General features: G+C 35.1%; 1 pseudogene; it reads left to right on the forward strand.

The window, feature by feature from the left end:
• Positions 1-1,109: 1,109 nt before the first annotated feature.
• Positions 1,110-8,653, forward strand: LOC149147924 (NDR1/HIN1-like protein 6; annotated as a pseudogene).
• The last annotated feature ends 4,463 nt before the right edge of the window (positions 8,654-13,116 follow it).

Here is a 13,116-nt window from a genome sequence, read left to right on the forward strand (position 1 = left end):
TACCATAAATTTTTAACCACATATTTCGAACCAACAAATATAATTCATGATCAAAACCAAATTTTGATATAATTTTTTATCAATTTATTATTATTATATTAAATATTTACTAATTCAAATAAATTTACACCTCCACTTTCTTTTATCAAAGTGAATTTGGATACTATAACTATATATAAATCAAAGTATTTCAACTCAGAAAAATGAGACATGGCAACTACCACCAGCTTTATGCAATCATTTCAACCTTCCAACCTTTTTAAATGTCCAATAAAGCAGTGTTCATCCATTCACAAAAGGCAAGAAGATACTTAATTTTTTTATTGCAGAAAGGGCTTGTCCTCCACGTCATGTGTAACGGACGAAAGCCAGAACTATTTCCACCTCTATAGATCCATTAATACACTTCAAGTACAGTAGGGTGATAGTATGCCATGGCTGTCAAACCGTGTGCATCCTTTCCCCGATGCGCAGATTCTGATTAATAAGAGAATGTGTCGATGTCTTTGTATGTATTCACATTCATCCACCATGACTTATGCATCCATGATGGATCCCAGAAATTCCGTTGACACTACACCATGCTTTTGGGGGTTATGGCATGGAGCATACATGATTGTATATGGGGAGAGCTCTGACATGATGCCCTGTACAGGTAACAGGGTCTCCTCAGCCCGCTTATTGCCGAAGCACATACACAGAACAATGCATAAGAACATGGTTTGAAACTGGTACACAATACTAACCGCTCCAACTGCTGCGGGTAGTTTCGTTACTCAGTTTTTCCACCAGGCGACCTATGCTACATTCCCTCACCTTCCAAGATGCAGATTGGAAATATTGGTTTCCGTGAACTAACATCTCTTTTGTGGATGCTCGCACCTACAAAATTCATTCCCATCATTGCGTGAAGGTCTTTAAGTTTCAGGGAGCCCCAAGATAGAATCTCGTTGGCCTAAGTCGGTTCATTTTAAGTTTCGGGAGCCCCAGGATCGAGTCTCGTCGGCTTAAGTCGGTCCATTTTAAGTTTCAGGGACTCCCAGGATCAAATCTGGTCGGCCTAAATCGGTTCATATCGCTTTGTTCGCAGCTTGGGGCAGGGTGCCATGATGGCAAATCAACAAAGAATCTACCCGATGACCGTAGATGTCGAGAAGGATGCAGGCGAATATGTAAACGAGAAGCGGAGCGCTCCACTGGCGCCCAATTCTGGCAATCTTTCATCTAAGAAGGGCAGAGTCGATCTAGCTGAGAGTTAAAGATTCCAAAGGACCAAGCTATCTCCAGAATAGAGCATTCCAGATACTTGTCACCACCTCGCAAGCGTCGGTGCTCCTGTTGCCGCTGCTTGTGCTGCACCATTTGCTTTTTAATCGCGCTCGCTTGTGGCATTCTGTATTTGGTCTTCCGGCCCAAGATCTGCAAATACTCTTTCAACAACATCCATTGTTGAAATTATAATTTCAACTGCAGTGAACAGAACAGCAGCAGCTACTTTATTCATTTGTCGTGATCCGGTGCCCCACATTTTTTTCCCGATCTTTTATGTCACCGCCATTACCATCTTTTCACTCTTTAATTATTTTTGAGTTCCCGAAGGATGAAGATCAGATCCAACGCTACACCATTACTTCTCAACAACCATATTAGTGAGCAGAACGGATGAAAGAGAAAAGAACCAGCCTCGAGCCGACACAACATTTATCAGCCATAGATTTCATCACCACTGACTCAAAAAATACAGCAAAAGATCAAATATGTTAATCATGAGCAGCAGAGATTTCATCAGCAAGTTAAAGAGGTGACGACCTTTTCCGCACTATAAATAGAAACAGAAACAGAAGTAGAAAAAAGAGGAAATAGATTGAAAGTCCTTTTGTAACACACAGCAGTGTAGAACAAGAGAGCTTTTTTTGTATTGCACAACAGTGCTGAAATTTTCTGAGATAGTTGTTTTGTGGAACTGAAGCGTTCCTGTTGTAATCCCTCTGTCAAGAGGAAGATGCTCTTCAGCATAATATTTTGTGAAGATCCCTCTACGTGAGGAAGACTTATTTTATCAGTTAGTTTATCGTTCATAAATAAAAGTTTCTTTTTGCCTGTTGTTGTTACACCGTAAGTCGAAAAATACTTGACGTCAAAAATCCCTGTTGTTGTTACACCGTAACTCAAAAAATACTTGACGTCAAAAATTTACGTTGCTGCAACACCACGAACAGCGTTTTTGCAACACAAGTTACAGCAACTAAAAAAAACTGTGTTGCTGCAACACCGTTTCCAGAGAACGAATTTTTCTGTTTTTCTGAGTTAAAAACAGAGTATTTTTCTGTGTCAAAAACAGAGTATTATTTTGATCAGTTTTTTATCCTGAGGCAAAGTAGAGTATTATTTTATGCTCTGTTCTTGTGTTTTTGAATTATCAGAAAACAAAGTATTACTCTCTGTTCATATTTTTGTTGTTTCAGAATTTATCAGAAAATTCTCAACAGTGGAAACAGAGGATTTTTCCACTGTATTTTGTTTGGAATAACTAGAAATTCCCGACATGGTATCAGAGCTTGTCCAGGCTCTTTGAAGACATCAAAGAAGTTGAAAGAAGATTTGTTGTTGCATCAAATTATCCAGCAGAGCGAAAACACTGTTAAGGTATTTTTCAGATTAGCTTTTGTGTAGCTGCTGAAGACAATTAAGTGATTTTTTTACATTCAAGTATTGCAAGAATGGCCAGCACCAGCGTGGGTATGTTTAATACCCAGCTCCCACAGTTCAATGGGAAAAATTATGACTACTGGGAAATAACCATGAGAGCCCTGTTTGCCTCACAAGATTTATGGGAACTTGTTGAATATGGATTTGAAGAACCAGCAAATGAAGAAGAGTTTATTGGATTAACTCAGGCAGAGAAAGAGCTGTTGAAGAGCAATAAGAAGAAGGACTCAAAAGCCTTTGTACTTTTATATCAAGCAGTGCATGAGAGTGTGTTTTTGAGGATAGCAGCAACCAAGACATCTAGAGAAGCATGGCAAACTCTCAAGGCAGCCTATCAAGGCATGGAGAAAGTGAAGACAGTAAAACTACAGTTGCTAAGGAAAGATTTTGAGAACCTGTGTATGAAGGAGTCAGACAATATTGACTCATTCTTCACACAAGCAATTGGTTTGGTCACACAGATAAGGTCTCATGGAGAAACTCTTTAAGAAAGGAGGATTGTGGAGAAACTATTGAGGTGCCTACCCTCAAAGTTTGATGTGATTGTCACCACCATAGAAGAGACAAAGGATCTCTCAAATTTTTCAGTTGATGAACTTCATGCATCACTGATAACACATGAGCAGAGGTTGAGTAGAAATGAAAACTCATCTCTAGAGCAAGCCTTCAAGACCCAGATGTCATTTGGAAGAGGAAGAGGTCAAGGCAGAGGAAACAAGAGAGGAAGAGGCAGAACCCAATACAGAGGCGGAAGAAACAGTCCAGTAAACGTTCAAGGAAGAGGCAGCAATCCAAATCATAACCAAGGCCATGGCAGCAGTCAGAAAAGTGGACATCATCATGCTCAAGGACAAAGGTATGAAAAATCCAATGTCTAATGTTATTATTGTAAAAAATATGGGCACTATGCAAATGAATGTAGGAAGAAGCAGCATGATATGAGTAATAGATCTAGTTCAAATATCACTAGAGAAAATATCAGTCAAGATAATGTGTTGTTAGTTTGTAATATGGCTGAAACAAACAGTGAAGATATATGGTTTCTAGATTCTGGTTGCAGCAACCATATGACAGGAAACATAGCCCTGTTTTCTGTTTTAGATCAGAGTGTGCAATCACAAGTCACACTTGGGACTGATAGTAAAATTTCTGTTATGGGAAAAGGAGAAGTTAAAATATTTACAAAGAAAGGTGAAAAGAAAACCATAGCAGATGTCTATTATGTTCCTGGAATGAAGTGTAATCTCTTGAGTATTGGACAGCTTGTTCAGAAGGGTTACAATGTTTTCTTTAAGAATGATGTATGCACCATCATGGACAGATTACCCAGCAAACGTCGTATTGCTGAAGTGAAGATGACAAGGAATAGGATGTTCCTTCTCAGAATAAGAGCAGATTTGAAAAATAAAGAAGTAGTTGCAGCAGTGACACAAGAGGCTCTCCAAAGCGTACCAAAGGATGAAAATTGGTTGTGGCATTTGAGATTTGGACATCTCAACTTTGGAGGTCTTAATTTTTTGAGTAGAAGAGGAATGGTAAGAGGATTACCATTGATAGAAAATCCAGACAACCTTTGTGAAGGTTGTATATTGGGAAAACAACACAGAGAAAGTTTTCCGACTGGGAAAAGCATAAGGGCAAAAGCACCCTTAGAAATTGTCCACTCAGATTTATGTGGACTGATGCAAGCTCCATCACTTGCAGGCAGCCAATATTTTCTAACATTTATTGATGACTTTACCAGAAAGACTTGGGTTTATTTTCTGAAGAATAAGAGTGAAGTGTTTGAAAATTTTCAAAATTTCAAAGCACTTGTAGAAAATCAAAGTGGGCTGCATATCAAGGTTTTGAGAACTGACAGAGGAGGTGAGTATATCTCCAAAGAATTTTTACGTTTTTGCAGAGAAAATGGAATTTATAAGCAATTTACAGCAAGGTACACCCCACAGCAAAATGGAATTGCTGAAAGGAAAAACAGAACAATCATGGATATGGCGAGGAGCATGTTGAAGGAAAAGCATTTGCCAAATGATTATTGGGCTGAAGCTGTACACTGTGCAATATATATATTGGATAGATGTCCTACAAAAGCAGTGATGAACAAAGTGTCAAAAGAAGCATGGAGTAGAAGAAAGCAAGGAGTCACCCACATGAAAGTTTTTGGTTGTGTGGCTTATGCACACATTCCAGATCAGCTAAGGAAGAAATTGGACAGCAAAGGGGAGAAATGTATTTTCATTGGATACAGTGAAGAATCCAAAGCTTACAGGTTATATATCCCATCCACCAAGAAGTTTTTTGTGAGCAGAGATGTTCAATTTATTGAAGAGGAAGCTTGGGATGGAAGCATAGAGAAAACAGTTAATGTTAAAAACTGTTTGTCTCATGATGATGATGAGGAGGAGTTGGCTGAAACACATCCCCAAACAACAACGCCAACAACAGAACAGCAAGAGACACCCTTGAGGAGAAATGAGAGTGCTTCTCCAAGCACACCACAAGAAGGAAATTCAAGTTCATCTACAAGCACTTGCACACCGAATGAAAGAGGTAAGAAATTCAGAAATTTAAGTGATATTTATGATGAAGGAATGAATTCCCTGTTTCCTTTGTATTGTCACGTTGATGACCCTGTTCATTTCGAAGATGCAATTAAAGATAAGAAATGGATAGAAGCTATGGATGAGGAGATGAATGCAATAGAAAGAAATAAGACATGGGATTTAGTTGAGCTACCAAAAGGTAAAGAAGTCATTGGAGTTAAATGGGTCTACAAGACCAAGATTAATACTAAAGGAAAGATAGAAAGGCATAAGGCAAGACTTGTTGTCAAGGGATACAAGCAGCAATATGGGAGAGATTATGAGGAGACTTTCGCACCGGTTGCAAGAATGGAAACAGTAAGAGCAGTGCTGTCCATAGCAGCACAAAACAAATGGAAAGTTTACCAAATGGACTTGAAGTCAGCATTCTTGAATGGAGTATTAATGGAAGAGGTTTACATCGAGCAACCTCTAGGCTATGAAAAGAAAGGCCAAGAGCACAAAGTTTGCAGATTGAAGAAATCTCTTTATGGGCTGAAGCAAGCACCAAGAGCATGGTACAGTAGGATAGATTCCTATCTATTGGAAAACGAATTTGAGAAGTGTGAGGGAGAACCCACTGTTTACATCAAAGAAAAAGACTGCAAAATTTTAATTTTTGTGTTATATGTTGATGATGTGATTTTTACACGTAATGATGACTACCTCATTGAAAATTTCAAATCAGTCATGAAAGAAGAATTTGAGATGACTGACATGGGTTTGCTGAGATACTTCTTAGGAATAGAAGTAGATCAAAATAAAAATGGAATTTTTATTTCACAGGCAAAATATGTAAATGAAGTGTTGAGCAGATTTAACATGCAGGACAGCAAGGCAGCAATCACTCCCACAGTGATGGGATTAAAACTCAGCAAAGAGGACAGCAACAAAGATTTTGACCCTAGTGTGTACAAGAGCATAGTTGGCAGCCTCATGTATTTGACTGCAACTAGGCGAGACATAATGTATGCTGTTAGTTTAATTTCCAGATTCATGGAGAAGCCAAAAGAAACACATTGGCAGGCAGCAAAGAGAATTCTGAGGTATGTTAAAGGTACAAAAAGGTATGGCATATTTTATACTGTTTCAGAATGTTCAGATATAGTTGGATACACAGATAGTGATTGGGCTGGAAGTGTAGATGACCGGAAAAGCACATTAGGTTACATTTTTCACATAGGTTCAGGAGCCATTTCATGGGCTTCCAAGAAACAGCCAATTGTGGCATTGTCTACAGCAGAAGCAGAGTATGTGGCAGCTACAACAGCAGCATGTCAAGCGGTTTGGATGAGGAGAATGTTGAGAAGTCTATGCCAGGAGCAGGCAACAGCAACAGTTATTTTTTGTGACAATAGCTCAGCTATTGCATTATCCAAGAACTCTGTATTCCACAAGAGAACGAAACACATAGACACAAAGTTTCACTACATCAAAGAATTGGTGAACAATGGAGAAATCATTTTACAACATTGCAGGACTCAGGAACAGGTTGCAGATATTCTGACAAAGCCATTGGATCAGAAAAGTTTTGAGTTTTTAAGGAAACTTCTAGGTATGACTGATAACCCAGCAGTTGAAATTAAAGGGGAGTGTTGAAATTATAATTTCAACTGCAGTGAACAGAACAGCAGCAGCTACTTTATTCATTTTTCGTGATCCGGCGCCCCACATTTTTTTCCCGATCTTTTATGTCACCGCCATTACCATCTTTTCACTCTTTAATTATTTTTGAGTTCCCGAAGGATGAAGATCAGATCCAGCGCTACACCATTACTTCTCAATAACCGTATTAGTGAGCAGAACGGCTGAAAGAGAAAAGAACCAGCCTCGAGCCGACACAGCATTTATCAGCCATAGATTCATCACCACCGACTCAAAAAATACAGCAAAAGATCAAATTTGTTAATCATGAGCAGCAGAGACTTCATCAGCAAGTTAAAGCGGTGACGACCTTTTCCGCACTATAAATAGAAACAGAAACAGAAGTAGAAAAAAGAGGAAATTTATTGAAAGTCCTTTTGTAACACACAGCAGTGTAGAACAAGAGAGTTTTTTTTGTATTGCACAGCAGTGCTGAAATTTTCTGAGATAGTTGTTTTGTGGAACTGAAGCGTTCCTGTTGTAATCCCTCTGTCAAGAGGAAGATGCTCTTTAGCATAATATTTTGTGAAGATCCCTCTACGTGAGGAAGACTTATTTTATCAGTTAGTTTATCGTTCATAAATAGAAGTTTCTTTTTGCCTGTTGTTGTTACACCGTAAGTCGAAAAATACTTGACGTCAAAAATCCCCGTTGTTGTTACACCGTAACTCAAAAAATACTTGACGTCAAAAATTTACGTTGCTGCAACACCACGAACAGCGTTGCTGCAACACAAGTTACAGGAACTAAAAAAAAACTGTGTTGCTGCAACACCGTTTCCAGAGAACGAATTTTTCTATTTTTCTGAGTTAAAAACAGAGTATTTTTCTGTGTCAAAAACAGAGTATTATTTTGATCAGTTTTTGATCCTGAGGCAAAGTAGAGTATTATTTTATGCTCTGTTCTTGTGTTTTTGAATTATCAGAAAACAAAGTATTACTCTCTGTTCATATTTTTGTTGTTTCGGAATTTATCAGAAAATTCTCAACAGTGGAAACAGAGGATTTTTCCACTGTATTTTGTTTGGAATAACCAGAAATTCCCGACATCCATATTACTAATTTCACCATCAACCCCATCGATTTCAGTACAAATTTCTAATTCGATGTGAAAATAAAGGCCTGGAATCTCAACAAGAGGATCGGTATATATTATCTTGACAATAGCCCTCTGGCAGGTTTGTATTCAGGCTCGGAGCCTTACATAGGCTTCCTGTTGGTATTCTACCAGAACCACAAGAACACCACTTTGTTGGACGTGGAACTCAGTGGGACCGGTGCTAAGCTCACCAACGCCATGAAGTCTAAACTCAATGCGCAGATAAATCAGGGGGGCATTCCACTGAAATTGAAGGCAATGTTCCCGTGAAGATAAAGGTTGGGAAGTTGAAGTTATGGAAGATAACAATTCGCGTGCGATGGGACCTTATCATCGACCAGCTGGATGCCAAGGCCACAGTGATTGTTAAGAATTCCAAGGTGCGGGTGAAGCTGTGAGGATTGTGGGCGACTTAGGATGCATTGAATTCATGGTTATGGCACGGTTAGGGTTAAGTGTTTTTGTGATAGGACCATATAGATGCTACCACTGCAGATATATTTTTTTGATATATAATTTGTTTTGTTCAGACTCCATATAAAATATTAACTGCAAACTTTCAGTTGGCAGACATATTATTTTTAATAGCGTGGCCCTGTTTTTATGTAGACATGTTTTAGTATTTCCAAAATATAATTGTATTCTTTACTCTATTGTTCTTTCATTGCTCTTTCCTTGCTCTCACGGATGAGTAAGTATTTTGTGGGTATTTTGGTGAAATTTACAATTAAAGATGGTATATTTTAGGAATATTTTAGAATGAGATTGGATGTAGAGTAATTGTTTGAGCCATTACTGTCAGTCTAAATATTTAAATTTTCCCATGGAAAGTTTGAGGGTTTGAATTTAGGATTTTGGGCTTGGTCACACACAGTGTTTTCAAACCATGTTAGCTAGCATGAATGTATAGTATAAGGGAATTCCTTCGAATGAAGGCGTCCTGCAACTAACAGTGAAGCACCCACCAAACCCTGCTTAATGCAGCTATAAGCTACAATAACCAGACTGTACATAAACAAAAACTATGGAAGGAATTCTGTTAATATGTACACAAATCACATACCCTCAAACTCATAGGCTGCATACAAGAAGAAAAGAGGGTGCCATCAAACTCATAGGAAGCACCCACCAAACCCTGCTTAATGCAGCTATAAGCTACAATAACCAGACTGTACATAAACGAAAACTATGGAAGGAATTCTGTTAATATGTACACAAATCACATAGCCTCAAACTCATAGGCTGCATACAAGAAGAAAAGAGGGTGCCATCAAACTCATAGGCTGCGCACATTTAAAAACCCAAAAAAAAATTCAATAATATATGCTAAAGTCTATTTTGAAGAGGATCAAAAACCTTGAAATGCAAACAATTTTCATCTTAATATTGTAAACTTTAAAGAAGGATCAGATACTTTGAAATGTAAACTATTTTTATTTTAATATTGTAAAATTCGAAGGAAATAATTGTATTGGGAGGAATTGGATTCCTTAATAATTTTGAATTTTGTTTTGTTATTAAAATGTTGTTAATTTCTAAGAGAAAAGTTATTGTTTTAATAGGGGATTGGATCTATGGATCACAGAATACATGCGCATCTTTGACATTAAAAAGTTGGAAAAGAAAAATTTAAAGCAGTGAAAACTGAGCAAAAAAAAATTAAATTTACACACTATGGATCACAGAATACATGCGCATCCTCAGTAAGGCAACATTTCAAGATTTCCGTTCCCTTTTTGCAAGTAAACTAAACTGCCTGAGTAAAGCAACAATTACAGATTTCTATTCCCATTTTGCAAGAAAAGACGCTGAAAAATACTACACCTTCAATAGGATCCGGATTCCCTTGAACTAAGCCTCAAAATCTCCAGTTCCGCAACGGTTCTACAGGTTGCTGGCGTGTTCTGGTCCTCACCTGATTTTGACATAACCGCAAAGTTTTTATTGTTTTAATAGTGGATTGGATCTATGGATAACCTCAAGTTTTTATAGTTATTTTAAAATGGGTTAAATTTTTCAAAAGTAATATATATAGATATACTTTTTTAAATCAAATGAATAGATTAAAATATAAAGTTATTGTTTATTAAATAAAATTATAATTTTAAACAAAATTTTTTATTTATTTAGAAAATAAGGCTAATTCACTCACTTGAGTGACTTAATAAATGGCCAAGTACAAAGTTTTATTCTATTAAATGAAATTATAATTTTAAACAATTTTTTTACTTATTTGGAGAAGAATTTCGACTTCTCATTATAGTCATTCATGGGGTAAGATAATAAATTGTCAAATTACTAAAATACAAAGTTTTTATCTATTAAAAGAAATTATAACTTTAAACAAAATTCTTATCCATTTAGAAAAGAATTTCCACTTCTCACTAGTTAACTCACTCTTTGGAGTGAGTAAATAAGTAGTCAAAATAGTTAAGTACAAAGTTTACATCTATTAAATGAAATTATGACTTTAAACAAAATTCTTATTCATTTAGAAAAGAATTTCCACTTCTCACTAGTTAATTCACTCTTTGGAGTGAGTTAATAAGTGGTCAAAATAGTTATGTACAAATTTTACATCTATTAAATGAAATTATGACTTTAAACAAAAATATTATCCATTTAGAAAAGAATTTCCACTTCTCACTAGTTAGCTAAGTGGACAAACTCATCCTTTAAGTGGATCTAATTTTTTTTGGCAGAGGCAATGTTCCCCTTTTATCTACTCATTTTTTCAAAATTATGAGTGAGTATTTGGATTGTATTAAAATAAGATAAACTCTTGGGAGAAAATTTCTAACTTTAAAATTCCATCATTCAATATGCATGAGAAACTTTACTTTTAACTTGTCAAAGAAGAAGTGAAAATATTTTTATTTTTAGTTTTCTTAATGCATGTGAGAATTACATAGGAGATGGATGTTAGAATCTCTTCTATACTAGGTTGATAAGATTTTATTGTTATTTTTTAAATTATCAATGATGAGAGGAAATATTTTTATTTTTCTTCATGCAAGTGAACATTACATAGGAGATAGATATTACAATATCTTTTGTAATGGGTTATAAAATGAGTTTCTCTTTGCATCATAGAGAGTCAGGCCCATTTTGGGACACATAAAACTCATCCAAGTTAGAGATAAACCCATTTGAATAGATTCATCTTAACTATGGATTTACTAAGCAAGAAACAAAATCAAATATCTTAGCCTCTAGAGTAGAGCCAGAGCCACTTTTCATAAGTCGACATGAGGGAGATTTGTAATCCTATTGGGCTCTAAGTATAAATGACAAACAACATTTAAATTGCTTAAATAAAATATTACAATGTCAACCTTAATTTACAATTACAAACAAATATATATATATATATATATATATATAGATATATATAGATATGCCTATTCAATATTAACTTGGGTGGTTGGGAAGAAATATTAACTTGAGTGGTTGGGAAGAATGATGGTTATCTTGAAGGAGGAATCAAATTTGATATGTAGATAATATAAAAAGACACGAGATAAATTAATAACCAATTAACTATAGTTGTTTATTACTTCAAAGAGTTTTTCATTCTTTATGTAGAGTTATTTAGAGGGCCATCTAACTCATAGGTTGAATACGAATAAATAAGGGTGAAGTTAAACATATAAGCTACACACAAATAAAAGGAGGAGAAATTTGGATAACATCTCCCTAGATCCATCTTAACAAGAGGATTGAATCCTTTGAGATGCAAGCCTTTTTAACAATGTAATAATTCGAGGAAATGATTACATTTATGGATTAGCTTCATTATAGGTTAAGATGGATCTATGTTGGTGGATTTGTGTGTGTATTTATAGAATGGAACTCTCTAAATCCAATTGGGGGATTCAACTATTTTGAAAGAATGATGTGAGTGTGGACTTTGATCTATTTATGTGTGGATGAGCTACTAGATCATTAATATATCTCCTTGAGTGCAACCACACATGTTTCCAATTATTATTTCATTTATCAAATACAATTGAGAATATTATTTATTTACTTGTAATTTTTTTATTGGTATAAGTAAGCATTAAGACGGAAATGATGACAATGTTACAAATTATTCTATAGTGGGATGTAGAATGAGTTCTCTAATTATATGAGCATTTGGGAAATATGAAACTCTAAGTTTCAAGTTGAGTTTATGTATGGCACATGAAACTCCTAATATAAATCCATATTAAATATAATTTTATTAAGCATGAAGAGAGATTGAATGTTTTGAATTATACATTTTTTTATAATTAAAAATGGATTTAGATTGGTTGTAATCTCACTTAATTTGAGAGAATTCAAAAATCACAATTATGTTACTATGTAAACATGTAATTTTGATTATTGTTATATAATTATATTTAATTTTTATAATATTTCTAAGTAAATATTAAATCTATAATATTTTTTTTATATGTAAATTTGATCATTTTGAACATAATCATTTTTTTGTAAGCTTGGTAGGAATGCATCTTCATCATGTACAATATACCCCATTCGGGGTAGGGAATTGCACCGGTGACTTCACATTGAGGAGTTCCTTAACAGACCACCTGATCACCATCTATCCAAGGCCTTGTGGACTTCAATATAATGATTTTTTTTAAGTGTGTACACATTAAATTTATCTCTCTCCATTCTAAGATTTTTTTATTGCCATTCGTATTTATATTTGGTTAACATTATTATTGGTTATAAATATTATATATAGATGTCCATGGTTACTCACTATGAAATTTTATTATTATTATTATTATTATTATTATTATTATAGTTCACATTTAATACATATATTTATTGTATTATTATCTCTTAAATGATTGATGGCATGTATTTTGAGTAAATGATGACACATGTTTTGAGTAAATGTATTAGTATGTGTATATTTTAACTTTGTATTATTGTTGATATCGTAATTATTTATAGTTTTATAAGTACTATGTATCATCTCCATGTTGAGCACGAAATGGATTATATGCCTCCTTCATATTGCTTAAATTTAATTTTCAATTTAAATGTTTTTACTTATTTTTAAAGTTTTATTTCTATGGTACTCAAG

This window comes from Pinus tabuliformis, chromosome 9 (genome assembly GCF_031772625.1).
Source record: "Pinus tabuliformis cultivar Carrire ecotype Pingquan chromosome 9, CPIR1, whole genome shotgun sequence".
Classification (NCBI taxonomy): Eukaryota; Viridiplantae; Streptophyta; class Pinopsida; order Pinales; family Pinaceae; genus Pinus; species Pinus tabuliformis.